This window comes from Leucopleurus acutus, assembly GCF_964270905.1.
Source record: "Leucopleurus acutus genome assembly, chromosome: X".
Classification (NCBI taxonomy): Eukaryota; Metazoa; Chordata; class Mammalia; order Artiodactyla; family Delphinidae; genus Leucopleurus; species Leucopleurus acutus.
The window spans coordinates 63,247,825-63,270,422 of NC_139148.1; the positions used below are offsets into that span (position 1 = coordinate 63,247,825).

The 22,598-nt window shown below is 35.7% G+C and overlaps 1 long non-coding RNA gene across 3 annotated transcripts in view; it reads left to right on the top strand.

Annotated features, from left to right (window-relative positions):
• Nucleotides 1-19,147, top strand: part of LOC309978450 — a 71,756-nt gene extending 52,609 nt beyond the window's left edge. For 2 of the 3 annotated variants that reach the window (XR_014327126.1, XR_014327127.1), the window contains one exon: nucleotides 7,473-19,147. This is a non-coding gene — a long non-coding RNA (uncharacterized lncRNA). The remainder of the gene's footprint in view (nucleotides 1-7,472) is intronic. The other variant, XR_014327128.1, reaches the window with a different exon arrangement.
• The last annotated feature ends 3,451 nt before the right edge of the window (nucleotides 19,148-22,598 follow it).

The following is a 22,598-nucleotide window of genomic DNA, read 5'->3' on the forward strand; positions in this document are numbered from 1 at the left end:
AATAAATGGGTCAAAGATGTTAATAGACCCCTCACCAAAGAAAATATACAGATCAAAATAAACATATAAGACTTAATGTAAAAAATAAATGGAAATTTAACCATCACTGTGATACCTCTGCACACCTATTAGAATGGCCAACTTCTGAAACACTGACCATACCATATTTTGGCAAGGATGTGGGGCAACAGTAACTCTCCTTCATCGCTGGTGGGGATTCAAAATGTTGTAGCCACTTTAGAAGACAGTTGGCAATTTCTTAAAAAGTAAACATACTCTTACCATAAAATCCAGCAGTTGTGCACTTTGACATTTACCTGAAGAGTTGAAAACTTAAGTTCACACAGAAATCTGCACATGGATGTTTATAGCAGCTTTATTCATAATTGACCAAATGTGGAAGAATTAGGATGTCTTTCAGTAGGTGAAGGAATAAATAAGCTGTGGTACATTCAGAGAATGGAATATTTAATTCTAAAATGAAATGATATATGAAGCCATGAAAAGACATGAATGATTCCTTCATATGTGCATATTATAAAGTGAAAGAAGCCAGTCTGAAAAGGCTATATAATGTATGATTCCAACTATATGACATTGTAGAAAAGAGAATACTATGGAGAACGTGAAAGGATCAGTGGTTCTCAGAGGTTGGGGTGGGGTGGAATGAAAAGTACAGCGCAAGAGATTTTTAGGGCAATGAAAATACTCTGTATGATATGTTAACGATGAATATATGTCATTATACATTCTATGTACCCATAGAATATACAACACTGAGAGTGAACCGTAATGTAATCTGTGGATTTGGGTGATTAAGATATCTCTGCGTAGATTTGTCACTTGTAACAAATGTGCCATTCTGTTGGGGGACATTGATAATGAGGGAGGATATGCATGTGGTGCAGCTTGTATATGGGAAATCTCTACTCCTAAATTTTGCTGTGATCCTGAAACAGCTCAAAAAAATAAAATCAACCATAGGGGAAGAAACAAAAAGAAGAACAGAGAACTACAAAAACAAAAAGGAAACAAGTAATAAAATGGCAATAAGTACATACCTATCAATAATTACTTTAAATGTCAACAGACTAAATGCCCCAATCAAAACACATAGGGTGGGACTTCCTTGGTGGTCCAGTGGTTAAGACTCTGTGCTTCCACTGCAGGGGATGTGGGTTTGATCCCTTGTTGGGGAACTAAGATCCCCCATGCCACGTGGCACGGCCAAGAATAAAAACACACATAGGGTGGCTGATTAGATATAAAAGCAGGACCTATCTACATGCTGCCTACAAAAGACTCACTTCAGAGCTAAAGACAGACACAGACTGAAAATGAGGGGATGGAAAAAAGATATTTCATGCAAATAGAAACAAGAAAGTGAGGGTAATAATACTCATATCAGACAGAACTTTAAAGGGTATAACAAAAGACAAGGGCATGATAATATAAAGGGATCAGTACAAGAAATTATACTTGTTAACTATATGCACCCAATACAGGAGCATCTAAATATATAAAGCAAATATTAACAAACAAAAGGAGGAATTGGCAATAATATAAGGCAAAAGAAATAAAGCAAAAATAAACAAATGGGACCTAATTAAACTTAAACGCTTTTGCACAGGAAAGGAAACCATCAACAAAACAAAACGATGACCTACCGAGTGGGAGAAAATATTTGCAAATGATATGACCAACAAGCGGTTAGTATCCAAATTATATAAACAGGTCATACAACTCCATATCTAAAAAGCAACCCAATTTAAAAATGGGCAGAAGACCTGAACAGACATTTTTCCAGAGAAGATCTACAGATAGTTAATAGGCAGATGAAAAGATGCTCAACATTGTTAATTATTAGACAAAGGCGAATCAAAACAACGAGATACCACCTCACATCTATCAGAATGGCTAACCTCAAAATTTCTGCAAATAACAAACGTTGGCATGGATGTAGAGAAAAGGGAATACTAGTACACTGTTGGTGGGAATGTAAATTGGTGCAGCCACTGTGGAAAACAGTATGGAGGTTCCTCAAGAAACTAAAAATAGAACCACCATATGATTCAGCAATTCCAGTCTTGGGTGTATATTCAAAGAAAATGAAAACACTAATTCAAAAAGATACATGCACCCTAGTGTTCATAGCAGTACCATATACAATAGCCAAGATATGGAAGCAACCCAAGTGTCCATCAATAGATGAATGGATAAAGAAGAGATATATATACATGTGTGTGTGTATAGTATACACACACACATATGCATACCCACAATGGAATATTAGCCATAAAAAAGAATGAAATTCTACCATTTGCAGCAATGTGGATGGACATTATGCTTACTGAAATAAGTCAGACTGAGAAAGACAAATACTGTATGGAATCACTTATATGTGGAATCTAAAGATCAAAACAAATGTACATAGCAGAACAGAAACAAACTCATAGATGTCGAAAACAAACCAGTGGTTATCGGTGCGGAAATGGAAGTGAGGAGGTGCAAGGTAGGGGTATGGGATTAAGAGATATGAACTCCTATGTATAAAATATAGAAGCAACAAGACATATTGTATAACAGTGTATATAGCCATTATTTGGTAATAACTTTTAATGGAATATAATTCATAAAAATACTGAATCACTTTGAAAATTTGAAGAGATCTATATAAATAAAGGGACTGAACAAGTAACCAAAATATAAAACCTCTCAGTAAAGACCTCTGTCATATGCCTGCACTGGTACATTCTACCAAATATTGGGTTGATAGTAATCACTCAGATTCTTTAAAAAAAAATGGAGGGGCTTCCCTGGTGGCACAGTGGTTGAGAGTCTGCCTGCCGATGCAGGGGGCACGGGTTCATGCCCCAGTCCGGGAAGATCCCACATGCCGCGGAGTGGCTGGGCCCATGAGCCATGGCCGCTGAGCCTGTGCGTCCAGAGCCTGTGCTCTGCAACAGGAGAGGCCACAACAGTGAGAGGCCCACGTACTGCAAAAAAAAAAAAAAAAAAAAAAAGGAAAGGAGGGAATACTTAGTTATTCTCTGTGTCCACATTACTCTGACACCAAAGCCAAGTAAAACCATCACAAGAAGAGAAAATTAATTACCAGTATGTCTTAGAATATAGATTCCAAATTTTTCCAAAAACTCTACAAGAAAGAAACCAACATTATATTATCAGAATTATACACCAAAAATAAGTAGAATTATTGCCAGTAATACAAGGATAATTCATCACATTAATGTAATGAGGGAAAGAAACCAAAGGATCATCTCAGTTGATACAGAGCAAGAATTTGATAAAAACCAACAAACCTTTCATGATTTCAGAAAAGAAAAAAAAATGTGAATTAGGAATAGGAAATTTCTGAACATGATAAATAGCATTTATGTAAAACACATAGCTAATATCAGTGTCAAATGACTGAATGCTTTTCTGCTAAGATCATCAGCAAGACGAATGTACCTGATTTCATCATTGCTGTTATATATTGTACTGGATATTGTAGCCACAGCAACTAGGCTGGAAGAAGGAATGGAAGGCATAGTAATTGGAAAGTAAGAATTAAAACTCTTTTTATACTCCTATTATGTAGAAAATTCCAAGGAATTCACAGAAAGTTTCTAGAGATAATAAGATCAGCAAAATTAAACCATCAGCACTCAAAATTATTTGTATTTCTGTAGCTAATTACAATCTGAAAAGGAATTTTAAAATTATTTTTAAAATCCATGAACCGGGCTTCCCTGGTGGCGCAGTGGTTGAGAGTCCACCTGCCGATGCAGGGGACATGGGTTTGTGCCGCGGTTGGGGAGGATCCCACATGCCGCGGAACAGCTGGGCCCGTGAGCCATGGCTGCTGAGCCTGCACGTCCGGAGCCTTGCTCTGCAACAGAAGAGGCCACAACAGTGAGAGGCCCACATACCACAAAAAAAAAAAAAAAAAAAAATCCATGTACCATAGTATTCAATAGAATAAAATGCCTAGGAATAAATTTAGCCTGGAGTTGAAGTATTTGTTCAGTGAAAACTGCAAAACTTTGCTGGAATAAATTAAGGAACATGTAAATAGATGGAAAGACATCCTGTGTAAATGTATTGTAATACAGTATTCTTAAGATGTCGTACAACCCATAGTGATCAACAGATTCAGTGCAATTCCTTTCAAAATATGTATAGCCTTTTATGCAGAAATGGAAAAGCTGGTCCTCAAATTCATACGTAATTGCTAAGGTTTGTGAGTAACCAAATCAGTCTTGAAAAAGAGCGAAGTCCGAAGACTTGAATTCTGATTTCAAAACTTACTGCATAGCTTCATTAATCAAAAATGATACAGTCCTGGCATAAGTATATACATATTGACCAATGAAATAGAATCGAGTTTCTAGAAATAAACCCGTATACCTATACCCAGTTGCTTATTGATAGGTTTCCAAGATCATTTAGAGGAATGAGTAGTCCCTTCAACAAATGGTGCTTGACAGCTGGATTTCCACATGCAGAGGAATGAAGGTGAACCCCTACCAACAAATGGAGCTTGGACAAATGGACTCAGCAATGAAGATGTACCATATACAAAATTAACTCAATGTTCATCAACATCCCAAATGTAAGAGCTAATCTCTGTAACTTTTAGTAGAAAACATAGAAATAAATCTTCATGACCTTGGATTTGGCAATGGAATATTAGATGTGATATCTAAAGTCTAAGTAAATAAATAATAAATATATTAGATGCTATCAAAAATCAACACTTTTGTGCATGATAGAACATTACCAAGGAGGAAAAAGGCAACATGCAGAAGATGAGAAAATAGAAAGCATATGCCCAATACGGGTCGAGTATCAAGGATGTGTTATGTATTAAAAACAAAAAAACAAAACTCTTACATCTCCACAAGTAGACAACCCAATTAAAGAATGGGCAAAAACTTGAAAAGACATTTCTTCAAAGAAAATGTATAAATGGACAAAAAGCACATGAAAGATGCTTCATAGTATTTGACGTAAGTGAGGTAAAAGCAGAGCCATGAGATAATTTCATATCCACTAATGTGTTTGTAATTTTAAAAGCATGAAAAAGAAAAGTGTTGGCAAGAATATACATAATTGAATCTTGTCCACATAGCTGGTATTTAAAATGGTTCAGCTGCTGTGGAATACAGTGCAAATGTCCACAGAGACAATGAAATTTTGGTATATGCCTACAGTGGAGTATTATTAAGCCACAGAAGTCATGAGGCACTGACAAAATGATAAATTTGGATGAACCTACAAAGCATTATGCTAAGTGAGTGAAACCAGACACAAAAAGTCACATGTTATATGATTTTATACATATAGACATTACTTTGAGAAAGAATTTTGATTATTTGGTGCCAGGAACTAGGAATAGAGGGAATGTGGAGAAACCGCTTAATGACTATAGGGCTTTACTTTGTAGTGATGAAAATGTTTCCTACTAAACCATGTGAATGTGCTAAATGCCACTAATGTGTTCACTTTAAATTGTTATTTTTAAGTTATGTGAACGTCACCTCAGGAAATTATATTTTTTAAAATCTGCCAGTAAAGAAGCCCAGTACTAAGTGGTTTCACTGGTGAATTCTTCCAGATGTTAAGGAAGAATTAATACCACTTTTCAGCCTCTCTCCAAAAATACAATTGAGGGAACGTTTTAAAATTCATTTTATGAGATAACATTTCAATGATACCAGTGTCAGACAAACACAAAGACAAATCTATGGGTCATTATACCTTATGAATATAAATGCCAAAACCCTTAAAGTACTAGTTAAAAATTGTGACAACATGCTAAAAGGGATTATACACCATGAGCAAAATGGGATTTTTTTTCCAGAATTGCAAAGATGACTCACCATACATAAATCAATGTTACATACCATATTAATAGTAGAAAGGAAAAAAATAACACGTGATAATTCATTTCAAAGAAAGCATTAGACAAAGTACATACCCGTTCGTGATATACAAAGCTCTACAAACTAGGAATAGAATTGAATTTCCTCAACGTGATGAAAGGCATTTATGAATACCATGTAACATAGTTAAAGGGGAAAGATGGCTGTCTCCTTATGACCAGAAATAAAACTAGGATGCCTCTTGTATTCAACTTTGTACTAGAAGTTTCAGCCAGAACAATTAGCCAAGAAAAATAATAAAATATATCAAAATTGGAAATGAAGATGTAAAATTGTCTCTATTCTCATGATATTGTCATACATACAGAAAATCTTAAAGAATACATGCAAAAAACTATTAGATCTTATAAGAAATTCAGCAGTTTCAGAGTATACAGGAAAATCGGTTATATTTTTGTGTACTAGCAATGGACAATAAATAAAGGCAAATAAGCAATTCCATTTACAATATCATAAATAATAAAATATGTAGGGTACATTTATTCAAATAGATGTGAGACTTGTAAATTGAAATCTACACAACATTGCTGAAAGAAATTAAACAAATGGAAAGACATCCTGTGTTCATTTATTGGAAAGCATATTTAACATGCCATCAGCCCATAAAGCAATATACAGATTTAATGTGATCCTTATCAAAATCTCAACTGCCTTTTTTACAGAAATGGAAAAGTTGAACCTAAAATAGGTATGAAATTGCAAACAACCTGAATAGCCTAAACAATCTTGAAAACTATAAATTTGGATGATTTACACTTTTCTCAAACCATAACAAAGCAATAGTAATCTTGAACAGTATGGTATTTGTGTAAGGATAGACATATAAGCCAATGTCATAGAAATGAGATTTCAGAAATACAACTTATGGCTAATTGATTGTCCAGAAGATTGCCAAGACCATTCAATTATGAAAGAGTAGCGTTAGCAGATGGTCCTTTGACAAATGGAGATCAACATATAAAAGAATGTAATTGGACTTTTAACTCATAACCTTTACAGAAATTAACTCAAAATCTATCAAAAGCTAAATATACAAGCTAATACTGCAAAAATCCATAACTGAAAATGTATAGTAAAATTTTCTTGATCTTTAATTTGGTGATCAATTCTTAGATACGACACTGAAAGTAAAATCATCAAAAGAAATAATAAATTACAGTATACCTCATTGCAGTTGGTTTTACAGTATACCTCATTGCACTTTGGGTACATTGTGTTTCTTACAAATTTAAAGTTTGTAGCAACCCAACATTGAGCAAGTGTATTGATACCATTTTTCCAACAGCATTTCCTCACTTTATATCTCTGTGTCATATTTTGGTAATTCTTGCAATATTTCAAAAATTTTCATCATTATATTTGTTATGGTGATCTGTGATCAGTGATCTTTGATGTTACTATTGTAATTGTTTTAGAAAATCACATACCACATCCATATAAGATGGTGAGCTTAATCAATGTTGTATGTGTTCTGAATGCTCCACTGACATGCCATTTTCCTGTTTCTTTCCCTCTCCTCAGGCCTGTCTATTCCCTGAGAAACAACAACAATGAAGTTAGGCCAGTGGATATCCCTACAGTGGCCTCTAAGTGTTCAAGTGAAAGGAAGACTCGCACATCTCTCACTTTAAATCAAAAGCTAGAAATGATTAAGCTTAGTGGGGAAGGCATGTGAATGCCTACACAGGCCAAAAACTAGGCCTTTTGTGCCAGTTAGCCAAATTGTGAATACAAAGGAAAAATTCTTGAAGGAAATGAAAAGTGCTTCTCCAGTGAACACGTAAATGATAAGAAAGCAAAACAGCCTTATTGCTGATACTGAGACAGTTTTAGCAGTCTGGATAGACGAACAGACCAGCCTCAACATTCCCTTAAGCCAAAGCCTAATCCAGGGCAAGGCCCTAGCTCTCTTCAATTCTATGAAGGTTGACAGAGATGAGGAAGCTGCAGAAGAAAAGTTTGAAGCTAGCAGAGGTTCGTTCATGAAGTTTAAGGAAAGAAGCCATCTCCATAACATAAAAATGCAAGGTGAAGCAATAAGTGCTGATGTAGAAGCTGCAGCAAATTATTCAGAAGATCTGACTAAGATAATTAATGAAGGTGGCCACACTAAACAACAGGTCTTCAATGTAGACAAAACAGCCTTCTATTGGAAGAAGTACATCTAGGATATTCATAGCTACAGAGGAGAAGCCAATTCCTGGCTTCAGAGGACAGGCTGACTCTCTTGTCAGGCTAATGCAACTGGTAACTTTGAGTTCAAGCCGGTTGTCATTTACCATTCTGAAAATCCTAGGGTTCTTAATAATTATGCTAAATCTACTCTGCCTGTGCTCCGCAAATGGAACAACAAAGCCTGGATGAGAGCACAGCTGTTTACAACATGGTTTACTGAATATTTTCAGCCTACTGTTGATACCCACTGCTCAGCAAAAAGAGATTCCTTTCAAAATATTGCTGCTCATTGACAATGAACCTGGTCACTCAAGAGCCCTGGTGGAGATGTACAATGAAATTAATGTTTTTTTAATGCCTGCTAACATATCATCCATTCTGCATCCTGTCAGTTAAGGAGCAATTTCGACTTTCAATTTTTATTATTTAATAAGTACATTTTGTAAGACAATACCTGCCATAGATAGTGTTTTCTTTGATGTTTTGGGCAAAGTAAATTGAAAACCTTCTGGAATGGATTCACCATTCCAGATGTCATTAAGAACATTCGTGATTCATGGGAAGAGGTCAGAGTATCAACATTAACAGGAGTTTGGAGGACATTGATTCCAGCCCTCATGGATGACTTTGAGAGGTTCAAGACGTCAGTGGAGGAGGTAACTCCAAATGTGGAAATTGGAAAAGAACCAAAAATTAGGAGTGGAGCCCGAAGATGTGACTGAATTGCTGCAATCTCATCACAGAACTTTAATGGGTGAGGAGATGCTTCTTATGGATGAACTAAGAAAGTGATTTCTTGATATGGAGTCTACACCCATTAAAGATGCTTTTGAATATTGTCCAAATGACAAGAAAGGATTTAGAGTATTACACAAACTTAGTTGATAAAGTAGTGGAAGAGTTCGAGAGGACTGACTCCAATTTTAAAGTTCCACTGTGGGTAAAATGCTACCAAACAGCATTGCATGTTACAGCGAAGTTGTTCGTGAAAGGAAGAGTCAATTGATGTGGCAGACTTCACTGCTGTCTTATTTTAAGAAATTGCCATAGCCATCTCAATCTTTAGCAACCACCACCCTCATCAGTCAGCAGCCATCAACATCAAGGCAATATCCTCCACAAGCAGAAAGATAACTACTCACTGAAGGCTCAGGTGACAGTATTTTTTAGTTAAGGTATGTACATTGTTTTTTAGGCATAATGCCACTGCATACTTAATAGACTACAATGTAGAGTAAATATAACTTATTTTCACTGGGGAACCTAAAAATTCATTTGACTCAACTCACTTTACTGTGATATTTGCTGGAACAATACACTCACTATCTCAGAGGTATGCCCGTAGTTGGACTTTATCCAACTTACAAACGTGCACCATAGCACACTCTGAGGGAAGTGAAAAGACAGCTCACAGAATGGGAGAAAATACTTGGAAATTATGTATTTGAGAACTTACTAGCATGGAGAATATATAAAGAGCACTTCCAACTAAAAAACGGAAGAAAAGTACAATTTAGAAATGCACTAAGGATGTAAATATTTCTCAAAAGTTAATATCCAGGAGCCGTAGTACATGAAAAGAATTTTAATATTTTTACTTGAGAAATTCAATTCAAAATAATCATGAGATATCACTTCACATTTTGGGTATAAAATGAAAAATGAGAAATAATAAATGTTGCTAAGGATGTGGAGAAGTTGGGATTTTTGTTCTTTGCTATGGGGGGATGTCAAATAGTGAGGCTACTGTGCAAAACACTATGGTGGTCCCCCAACAATTTATAGAATCTCTGTGACCCACCAATTCCACAAAAGGTATATTTCTCAGTTAAAGGAATATTAATGTTCAAGTAGAAATTTTGTATGGAAATATGTAAAGGAATATTAATGTTCAAGTAGAAATTTTGTATAGAAATATGTATAGCCACACTACTTGCCATAGTCAAAGGGTGTGTAAATGGAATAAGACCCTTATGTGTCTGGTTTCTTTTACTTAGCACAATGATTAAGAAGAACATACATGTCATACTGTGTATCCATAATTCATTCCTGTTTATAGATGAATAATATTGCAGTATATGGACATACTACTTTCTTTACCCATCTGTCACCTCATGGTGATTGGCACAGAAAACATTTGAAGAAATAATAATATTGTTTGGTGAAAGACATATATGTGCAGATTTAATAAGCATTGTGACCTTGAAGAGAATAAACCCAAATGCATACTGATAACACAATGTAATCAAACTGATGAAAGCCAATGATGAAGAAAAAATTTTGAAAGTTCCTACCAAAAATCAGTTTATTATATATAGGGTAATGGTAATTTGAATAAATAATTGTATTTCTTACCAGATACTACAGAGTCCAGAAAATAGAACATCTTTAAAGTGCTGAAGGTAAAATTAACCCAGAAGTCTATAACTAGGAAAAATGTCCTTTTAAATGAATTGAAGATTATTCTCAAATGAAGGTAAACGTAGATAATTTTTTATCACAAAAATGCTCTAAAAGAAATGATAATGGTTTTCTTCAGGTAGTGACACCAGAGAGAAACTTGGTACTTCAAAGGGATAAAGTTTGAGCAAGTAATGGTAAGTATCTGGGGATATACGATAACTGTTTTTCTCCTAAACTCTTTAAAAAGTACATGACTCTTGGAAACAAGATTATAGCATTGTCTGAGAGGAATTTCAATATATTTAGATGTTAAATTATGGTAACAACATGAAGTAGGTGTTGGTAGGTAATTTTAGCACAGGGCAGGTTTTTTGTTTTCTTTTTAGGTATTTTAAATTTGTTTTATTTTTATTTATTTTTGGCTGTGTTGGGTCTTTGTTGCTGCGTGTGGGCTTTCTCTAGTTGCGGCAAGTGGGGGCTGCTTTTCATTGTGGTGCATGGGCTTCTCATTGTGGTGGCTTCTCTTGTTGCAGAGCACGGGCTCTAGGCACGTGGGCTTCAGTAATTGCAGCGCGTGGGCTTAGTTGTGGCACACGGGCTCAGTATTGGTGGTTCGCAGGCTCTAGGGTGCAGACTCAGTAGTTGTGGTGCACGGACTTAGTTGCTCTGCGGCATGTGGGATCTTCCTGGGCCAGGGCTCGAATCTGTGTCCCCTGCATTGGCAGGTGGATTCTTAACTGCTGTGCCACCAGGGAATCCCACAGGGCTGGTTTTTAAATTTATTGTTTTGCTCTATCCAAATGATAATGTTTCCTTCTGTCATGCCAGAGGTTGGCATGACACTTTGCAATCTCTTAAAACATTTGGAATATCCATTTTGAGAAAAAAGGCCCAACAAGCCTATTTGTCAGATGAAATTAGTATTTTTTAATAATACAGAAACATTAGCCCCAGGGTAATCTCATCTTCACTTTGAAATGTTGCAGCTTTCCCTCTCTGGGAATCTTTATCTCCTGCTCCACAACCTGAAGCAAAGCTTCAGTGAAAGCTGACTCCATGGGGTGCTTAATTCATTAAGGTTCCTCTACCTATTCCTTGAATGCAGTCAAGTCAGCTTCATCTCATTGGCCAGAGTTTGTTTTAGATTATAGAATTGCCCTAGAGTTACAACTTGCAAGCAAAGACAGAGCCTCTGCAATCACTAATACATCCTGTGGTACCTGGATTAATCCTTTGGGCCTATTGGAAAAGTTAATATACAGAGAATCCAAAATATTCAGGTTTCCTAAACTTGGGATTCCTTACCTCTGATGCAAACCCATTACATGGGCAGAATCCACCTAGACCATTTTTCATTGCCTCCTTGAAATAAGGTGGAAGGCTTGAAGAACCAGTGTGAACTCATGAAATCAATGTGAAGATGCTCATGCTGCTTACCATGTCATGAGTTATAAAATCTTCTGTCATTGAGGCATGATTTTCATGTCTTCTGCCAGAATTCATAAAGCTAACAGGCTTACTTTGAGCTTGTACGTATGACAAAATCACAGGACTATAGTTCATGACAAAGCAGATGGTAATGGGACCTATATGGTCCTAAGATTTATAGATTTTATTTAAAGTAGTAATATTTTAATGTTTAGTAGATGGGAAAATATCACCCATGTACATTTTAATCCGTAGGGAAACCTCTGAAATATATGAAAACCTACTAAAAATTATTAAATAAATTAAAATGGAATACTATAAAATATTCAAATCAAATGGAATAGAGGAAAGAAGGAAAAGTAGAATTTTATAAAGAGAGGAGAGACATAATAAAAAGATAGACATAAATGCATATAAATAAATATCTTAATTTTATATGGCCTAGGATTTTGGGCTCAAGATCAGGGGAATAGATGCACTTTCATATTTGCCAAAAACCCTGGATATTATATATAAAAGAAATATAAGAAGAATGAAAAGGGATGGAGATCAGCAAGAGACACTGGCACCCAAGAAAAGACATTACATGGAGGTTTTTTTCTTTTGCCTAATATATCTCAGGTTAAGTGCTGAAGTATCTGGCAAATAGAAAGACCTGTGAGCACAGACCAAAAATCAAAACAGAACAAATCCCTAGGAAAAGGATTCTCTAGCCAGTAGCAACCCATCAAATAAGACAACTTTTAGAAAGTATTGCCCTACTACTCCCAAACCTAAGGGTAAAAATCACTGCTCCATCCACACCTTCATCAGCAAAGGCTGAGTGGCATCATGGCCTTCTCTGTTGCCAATCTACAATGAGACTCTTCAACCACCCTCAACCAATGTCAGGGTAGTATGAGAGAAAGCCTGTTGGGCAGCAAAGCCTTTACTGCACAGTGGCAGCACTAATCCCCATGGCATAAATAGAGGCCTTGTGGGCATCTTGGATTCATATCCACATCCCGCAGTAACAAAGAGCACTTCCCTCTCTACATGGGGCTTGTCAGATGAGGCCATGTGGTAAGCTAGTACTTCAATCACTCTCCAGCCCTATTGAGTGCTGTCCCAACCACCCATTCTGATATCTGTGGAGGACATGTGGTGAGGAGCATTGATATAATATGCTGTTCCCTCACACCTACATATGATCAGCAGTAATGAGCTTCCTCTCCCTCCTGGAGTTTAAAGAATGTCAAGGGGAGAACCTGTACATTCACTGTTACCTAGTACTTAGATGGCAGAATCTCCATCCCTCACCAGAGCTGACTCATAGGAGGTCTGTAAAAAGAAGATTCAAATGAATTCCAGAATCATATGCCCAAAATGTCTAGCATAAAAAAAAATCATAATCATGGGCGAGGAAATTTTCAACTTTAATGAGAAAAGACAATAAATAGCTGCCAACATAGAGATGACACAGATGTTGGAATTACCTATTGAAGACTATAAAGCAGCCCCCACAGGAATGTTTTAACAAGCAATTAAAAACACATTTGAAATAGAATATCAGAAAATCTCAGTAAGGAAAGAAGATATGAGGGACCAAGTGTTTAATTTCAGAACTGAAAAACATAAATGAAGTAACTAAACAGATGGTTTTAACAGCACAATGGAGATGACAGAGAAAAGACCCAGTGAACTGAAAGATAGAACAATTAAAATTATTCACAGCAAATAGACTAAACATTTTTTTAAGCCTCAAGGGTCTTTGGGACAATAACAGAAGTTCCACACGATTCCTGTCACTGGGGTCCCAGAAGAAGGTAAGAAAGAAGGTAAGTCCAAAATGTGTTTGACAATGACTGAAGACTCCTCCAATTTTTTAAAACACATAGATGCACAAAGCTTAATGAACCCCAAATAGTAGAAACCCAAAGAAATCCATTCTGAGGCACACAGTAGTCAAACTATTAAAAACAAAAGATACTCATGAAAGCAGCCAGAGGGGGCCAAAAAGAAACAAACAAAAACTATTGTAGAAAAAAACACAAATGATAGTAGACTTGTCCTCAGAAAATGTGGAGGCCAGAAAGAGGTGACTTTACATTTTTCAAGTCATAAAGGAACTGTCACCTAGATTTTTATAGTGGGCAAAGTTATCCTTTAGGAATGAAGAAGAAATAAACACATTTTCAAACAAATTAAACACAGGATAAATTGATGTTCCCAGACCTATTCTATAAGAATGGTTAAAGAACATTCTCCAAACAAGTGAAATGATAAATATTGGAACACTAGGAGGGACGAAAGAACAGTAGAAGGTGAAGACTGTTTAACACTGAGCATGGTTCTCAAAGCATGTGGTGAAAATATTTAAAACTATTATAAATAGGAGAGGGAAAAGAGACAGAAGTTCTCTACACTTATTACCAAGAGCAACTAAAAATCTCTAAGAAGAGATATACTCAAAAACACTAGATAAGTCAATATGATATCCTAATACGCACTCAAGTAAAAATTAGTAAGGTAGGAAAGATAAACATAAATGAAAAACAGAAGGAGCAAGCAAACAGCAATATAAATTGTGGAGTTAACCCTACCATGTCAAAAGTTATAATGTAAATTTCTAATTATGGAACAATTATAATGTATATAATATACAATAATATATATAACATAAATTATAATATGGGTACAATTATAAGACAGTGGCATAGAGGACAAATTTACATGGCCAGTTATACATGCTATATATCAGTAAATCACTCAAAATATGGTGATATATATGCTTGGAAGTAGAAACATGGAAAAAGCTAACCATGCATATATGAACCTGAAGAAATTAGGAGTTCCTGTAAATTTCACCACAAAAAATCACAAGGACCAGGAAGAGACAAAACATAATAAAAGAGTCAACTAAGAATATATAACAATCCTAAATTTTATGCATCAAACAGCAGAGGTTGAAAATACAAAAAGTGGTAATGGATACAAAAATAATAAATAGAGTTGGCAAACACTCCTCTCAATAGTGGATAGAATTAGACAGAAAATTAGTAAGGGTAGAGAATTGATCAAAACTATGAATTACCCAGACTTAATTGACAGAAGAAACAGGCCATCCATATAATACCAAAGTAAATGTTCTCTTCAAATGAACATTTGAAATAAACAAATGTAGAAATGATACCATATTTTGTGCCACAAAGCAAATCTGAATGTGTTTAAAAGCATTTCAACCATAGAGTGTTTTCTGACCACAGTAGTATTAAAGTAGAAATGCATAAGTGAAAGGTAACAGGAAATTTTATGAACACTTGGAAACTAAAAAACATACTTTTGGGGGGGGGGCGGGTACGCAGGCCTCTCACTGTTGTGGCCTCTCCCGTTGCGGAGCACAGGCTCTGGACGCACAGGCCCAGCGGCCATGGCTCACGGGCCTAGCCGCTCCATGGCATGTGGGATCTTCCCGGACCGGGGCATGAACCCACATCCCCTGCATCAGCAGGCGGACTCCCAACCACTGCACCACCAGGGAAGCCCAAAACATACTTTTAAATAACCCACTGATGAAAGAAAATGTCTTTCAAGAAATACAAATACCTAAAAATGACAAAAAATATTAAATATGTAAGGTACAGCTCAATCAGTGCTGCAAGAAACATATCATTGAATACACACATCAGAAAACACAAAAACCACAAAATCAGTAAACACCTTAAGAAACTAGGAAAAGAATGGCAAATTAAATACAAAACAAGAAGAAGGAAGAGAATAAGACCAGAAACTGATGAAACGATGCACAAAACAATAGAGAAAATGAAACATAAGCTGTTTCATTGAAAGGCTTGTTGAAATTAACAAACCTCTACCAAGACTGGGAAAAAAGTGAAGCCACAAATAGTTCAATAACACAAGAGAAACAAGATATAACAATAAACTATGAAGACCTTAAAGAAATGAGAAAATACGAATAACTTGCCATGCTTGAGTTAGACACATTAAATGAAATGGACCAATACCTTAAAGAACACAAATTACTGTTACTCGCTAAAAGAAGTAAAATGAATAGTCCAATAACAACTTATTTACATTTATAATTTTAAAACTCCTGGAAAAAAGATCTCCAGGCCCACTTTGTTTTACTGCAAAAACGAACTAAATATTTTCAGATTTATCACCAATCTGCATGTGATCTCTTTCAGAAAATAAAAAAGAAAAGCACTTCTTAACTCATTCTGTAAGACTAGGTTGTTGCCTTTATATCAAAGGCAAATGAACTTAAAAAATAAATAAAATACATAAATAAACTACGGACTAATATCAGTTTAATATAGATATACAATTCCTTAACAAATAGACAATTTTTTTTTTTTTGGCAGTACGCGGACCTCTCACTGTTGTGGCTTCTCCCGCTGCAGAGCACAGGCTCAGCGGCCATGGCTCACGGGCCCAGCCGCTCCGCAACATGTGGGATCCTCCCGGACCGGGGCACGAACCCGTGTCCCCTGCATCAGCAGGTGGACTCTCAACCACTGCGCCACCAGGGAAGCCCAACAAATAGACAATTTGAATAAGCCCTTATGTATTACAGAAATTAAATCGATAAATAACAGCCTTCAATAAGGGAAAGCATAAGGCCTAGATGGATTCACTGGGGAATTCTATCAACAATTTATGGAAGAAACTATGTCAATACTCTGCAAAGTCTTCCAGAAGATAGAAGCAGTAGGAATATTTCCTAACTCATACAATTGGACCACAATTACCATATATCAAAATCACAGACATTAAAAGAATACTACAAACCTGTATTTCATGAACACAGATGTAAAAATCCTTAACAAAATATTATATCAAATCCAAATATGAATTAAAATTTTTAAGCCGTGAACTTATGGAATTTACCCCATGTAAGCAACATGGTTTCAACATTCAAAAATCAGTTTCTGTAATCCATCACATCAACAGGCTAAAAAAAGAAAAATCATATGGTCATATAAATAGATGCAGTAAAAATCATTTGACAAAATCCAAAACCCATACATGATTTGTAAAAAAGAATAAAGAGTAACATCCTTAACCTGATAAAAACTTATTCAAAAAACCTACAGCTAATATCATTTTTTAAAATTGTATTTTAAAAATGTTTTATTGAAATATAGTTGATTTAAATGTGTGAGTTTCAGTTGTACAGCAAAGTGAGATATATATATATATATTTTTAAGATTATTTTCCATTATAGGTTATTAAAAGATATTGACTATAGTTCCCTGTGCTATACAGTAGGTCCTTGTTGGTTATCTATTTTATATAGAGTACTGTGTATATTTTAATCCCAAACCCCTAATTTATTCCTCCCTCCCTCTTTCCCCTTTGGTAGCCATAAGGTTCTGTTCCGTGAGTCTATTTCTGTTTTGCAAATAAGTTCATTTGTATCATTTTTTAGATTCCACAAATAAGTGATATATATTTGTCTTCCTCTGTCTGGTATGACTCTGGTATGACTGCTTGGATTGCATGAGCCCCATTAGCACCAAATGCTCAGGGAAGCAGGCAGCCACGGGCGCAAGAGATATGGCCCTCTCTGGATTATTCTTAACTTAGGATGCAACTAACTATAGTTTTCAACATAAGTGAAACAAAAAGTGAAAAGAGATATAGAAAGATCCACAATTATTCTTGGAGAATTTAACTTTCCTCTCTCGTTATTCATCAATTATTATTATTAATTCATTATTTTATTCATATATGAAATCACATAGACAGAAAATATCATGGATGTAGAAGTCTAAACACTATAAATCAACTTTACTTAGATGACATTTATGGAACACTCCACCTAACAACTGTAGATTGCAAGTTCACTTGAAACATTCAGCAGTATTCACCATATGCTCAGCCAAAAGGAAATTTGATCAAATGTACTATGATCATAATCATAGAAAGTGTTATTTGTCGCAATAATGGAATTAAACCAGAAATCAGTAACAGAAACATCTGATACGTCCTCTACTCTTTGGAAATTAAGCAACAACCTCTCCAAATCTAATTGGTATAAGAAATTAGATTTGTATAAGAATTAGATTAGAAAATATTTTGAACTGAATAAAACATACAGCATATCAAAACTGGGATGTTTCTACACAGAACTTGAAATTTTTAACGTTAAATTCTTACATTGGTATTCAAGAAAGGCTTTAAATCATTAAAAATTTCCCCTTGAAGCAGGGAGAAAAAGAACAAATTAAACTGAAAGCAAGCGGTAGTAATGAATAATAAATATGGGAGCTAAAATCAGTGAAAATGAAAAAAGAAAGTAAAATTAGCAAAAGCAAACCTTTCTAAAATCAATAAATATGATAAGCTACCTGCCGTAACCTCCAAGAAAAAAAGAGACATAACAAAATTATCATTATCATGAATAAAAGATGATATTATTACAAACCCTAAAGGCATTAAAAGATATTAAAACACCAACTACTATAATTACACCAAGAACAGATAATTTGAATAGGCCCATATTTATTAAAGAATTATATAATTTGTATTTAAATAACCTTTCAACTTCAAAGTTTTGGTGGAAGAAATCAATGACCTAAATTAATTGAGAGACATACTGTGTTCATGGGTTTGAAGACTCATCATAGTAAGGATGCCAATTCTCCTCAAATTTATCTGTAGAATTAACAATTTTCCAAACATGATCATAGCAGTTAGTAGTATACTGTCTACCTACTAAATAAATATTTTCAATAAATATTTTTGTATGATCGAGTGATGAAATAAGTGACCAAAAAATACATTACAAATAAACTTTTTGTAGAACTTATTTTTCAGCTTGAGACTCTTCTGTATATCAGTTTTCCATTTGTCAAATTAGTGTAACAATTGTGGGATCTTAGTTTTTTAAAATGATTCAGTGCAAGGTGTATGGATAGAAAATATATTTAATTGAACTCAGTATGATGAATTACATCATGATATTTCCTATATTTTAAAACATTTCATATATGATATTCTGTTATACATTTTCTTATTTGGTTCCCAAGAACTTTTGTATTTCTCCATATTCCTACTTTTTGCATATTTTTTATTTATTTATTTTTATTATTTTTTTTATTTTTTAACATCTTTATTGGGGTATAATTGCTTTACAATGGTGTGTTAGTTTCTGCTTTATAACAAAGTGAATCAGTTATACATACACATATGTTCCCATATCTCTTCCCTCTTGCGTCTCCCTCCCTCCCACCCTCCCTATCCCACCCCTCCAGGCTGTCACAAAGCACCAAGCCAATATCCCTGTGCCATGCAGCTGCTTCCAACTAGCTATCTACCTTACTATGTTTGTTAGTGTGTATATGTCCATGACTCTCTCTAGCCCTGTCACAGCTCACCCTTCCCCCTCCCCATAACCTCAGGTCCGTTCTCTAGGAGGTCTGCGTCTTTATTCCTGCCTTACCCCTAGGTTCTTCATGACATTTTTTTTTCTTAAATTCCGTATATATGTGTTAGCATACGGTATTTGTCTTTTTCTTTCTGACTTACTTCACTCTGTATGACAGACTCTAAGTCTATCCACCTCATTACAAATAGCTCAATTTCGTTTCTTTTTATGGCTGAGTAATATTCCATTGTATATATGTGCCACATCTTCTTTATCCATTCATCCGATGATGGGCACTTAGGTTGTTTCCATCTCCGGGCTATTGTAAATAGAGCTGCAATGAACATTTTGGTACATGACTCTTTTTGAATTTCGGTTTTCTCAGGGTATATGCCCAGTAGTGGGATTGCTGGGTCATATGGTAGTTCTATTTGTAGCATTTTAAGGAACCTCCATACTGTTCTCCATAGTGGCTGAACCAATTCACATTCCCACCAGCAGTGCAAGAGTGTTCCCTTTTCTCCACACCCTCTCCAGCATTTATTGTTTCTAGATTTTTTGATGATGGCCATTCTGACTGGTGTGAGATGATATCTCATTGTAGTTTTGATTTGCATTTCTCTAATGATTAATGATGTTGAGCATTCTTTCATGTGTTTGTTGGCAGTCTGTATATCTTCTTTGGAGAAATGTCTGTTTAGGTCTTCTGCCCATTTTTGGATTGGGTTGTTTGTTTTTTTGTTATTGAGCTGCATGAGCTGCTTGTAAATTTTGGAGATTAATGGAAAATGGATGAGAAGTAGTATTATGTAGTTGACTACTGTGAGGATTAATTTTATGTGTTGTTGAGAATCTAAACTCCATAATATTGCTGCCTTGGCATCCATTTTGTATGTTTAAGTACCCTGCAGGGGCCTTAAGTTGACACTAGCCCCTTCAAAGAATGCATGCCCTATATAACAGCAGGGGCACAAATGTAAATGTAGGGTCCTGATATGACTCCCCAAACTGCCCTTGTAGTAAGCATTCTCATCCAAAGCCTCCCCCTTGTGCACCTTTTATATTAGACTCAAGAAGCTTTCCAAAGTCCGATTCTTTTTGGTTTGAATTGACCAATTCAGCCCTAGCCTGGGATCTCTTGCGGTCTTTTGTTGAACTGTGACTCACCATCTGACATCCTGAGGCTCTACTTGACAAATGATAATTTAACAAGTCACAACATGTGTCAGTTTGACTGCACTAAGTGATGCCCCAGATAGCCGGTAAAGAATTATTTCTGGGTGTATCTGTGAGAGTCTATCCAGAAGATTTGTATTTGAATCAGTAGACTGAGTAAAGAATATCCACCCTCACCAATGTGCCAGAATAGAACAAAAAGGCAAAGGAAGAGTGAATTCTTTCCTGCTGTCAGACATTGGAGCTCCTGGTTCTCAGGCTTTCAGACTCCAGGATTTACACCACCACCTCTCTTCTCCCCTAGAGTTTCAGTCTTGGAATGGGAGTTACATCATTGGTTCCCCTGTCTCCCAGGACTTCAGACTTGGACTGAATTATACCACCAGCTTTCCTGAGCCTCCAGCTTGCTGACAGCAGATCATGGGACTTCTCATCCTGTGTTGCCACATGGGCCAATTCCTATAATAAATCTCTTCATATATTTGTTTTATATCCTTCTGGTTCTGTTTCTAAGGGGAACCCTGACTAATATAACTAGTTTATATGAATGTGTAAAGCGAAGGAGTAGAAAAAACACTTTGAAATTTAAATCTCAGAATTAGGATGCTCAAATTAATTTTTAAAGCCATACTTTCAAGTATTAGATTTAAAATTCTCATGTCTATTTCATAATATCTTCAAAAGTTAACCTTAGGGGCTTCCTTGGTGGCGCAGTGGTTGAGAGTCCGCCTGCCGATGCAGGGGACATGGGTTCGTGCCCCGGTCCGGGAAGATCCCACATGCCGCAGAGCGGCTAGGCCCGTGAGCCATGGCCGCTTAGCCTGAGCGTCCGGAGCCTGTGCTCCGCAGTGGGAGAGGCCACAACAGTGAGAGGCCCACGTACTGCAAAAAAAAAAAAAAAGAGTTAACCTTAAAATGTTAGAGCAATTATAATTAGAAAAATATACCAGTAGAGCAATTATACCTCAGTATGGGAAATTTATTTGAGAACCATTATAACCACTTGTCAGCGTTTTTAAGCTGAGCCATATTCATGATAACTTATTCCAAAAATAATATATTTTCAAATGTATTTACAAGTGTCTGTCATCAAGATTTTTGTAGACTATTAGAACTAAAGTTAATGTTTTGGTTTTTACTGTAACAGTGTTAAACATGCCAATTATAGAAGAGTAAATTGCAGGCATTAATAAAAATATTGAAAAGTAAGTAAAGATAAACTATTATACATATATATGTAGTAGTTGGGTATCTTCTTAGGTCTGGGAAATATCAATTCTAAATAACAACTCTTGGTCCTGTTTTTAAAATAGGTTTGTGGCAGACAAACCATAAGGTAACCCCCAATATTTTCTTGTCTACTAGTGTTTACACCTTTGTCTATTCCCCTCCCCTTCTGTGCACACAGTACCTGTGACTTCCAACCAATAGCAAACTCTAAACAATGGCAGAGGTGATGGAATGTCATTCACTTGATTAGGTTATGTTATGTGACCAAAAGTCACTTCTATGATTATATCATGTTATCTAAGACTCTATCCTATATCAGACTGGAGGAAGAAACTCATTGCTGGTTTCACAATGTAAGCAGTTATGTTGGGGAGACACATGGGAAACAGGAACTGTGGCATCATTTAGGACCTGAGGGTAGTCTCCTGCTGGCAGGCAGCAAAATGTCTGAAAATTTGGTTATATAGCCACAAGAACATGAATTATGCCAACAACCTGAATGAACTTGGAAGTATATTCTTTTCCTAACTATTCGTACAGATGAGAACCCAGCCCAGCCAACACCTTGATTACAGTCTTGTGAGACCCTAAGCAGAGGAGGCAGCTAAGCTGTCCCAGATCCTTGGCCAACACATAACACGATATAAAAAATGTGTGTTATTTAAAGCTGTTAACTTCATGGTAATTTTTAGCCAGGAATAGAAAATGAATATAAAGTTTAATGTGAAGTTGTCTATGTCTACAATCTATTTGAATAGTCTTTAACCTGTTCTTCTACAAATATATTTTTTGATTAGCTTTGGAAAGGATTATCATCTAGTATATTTTTCAGGATTGCTCCTAAAATTTTAAAACTTTTGTT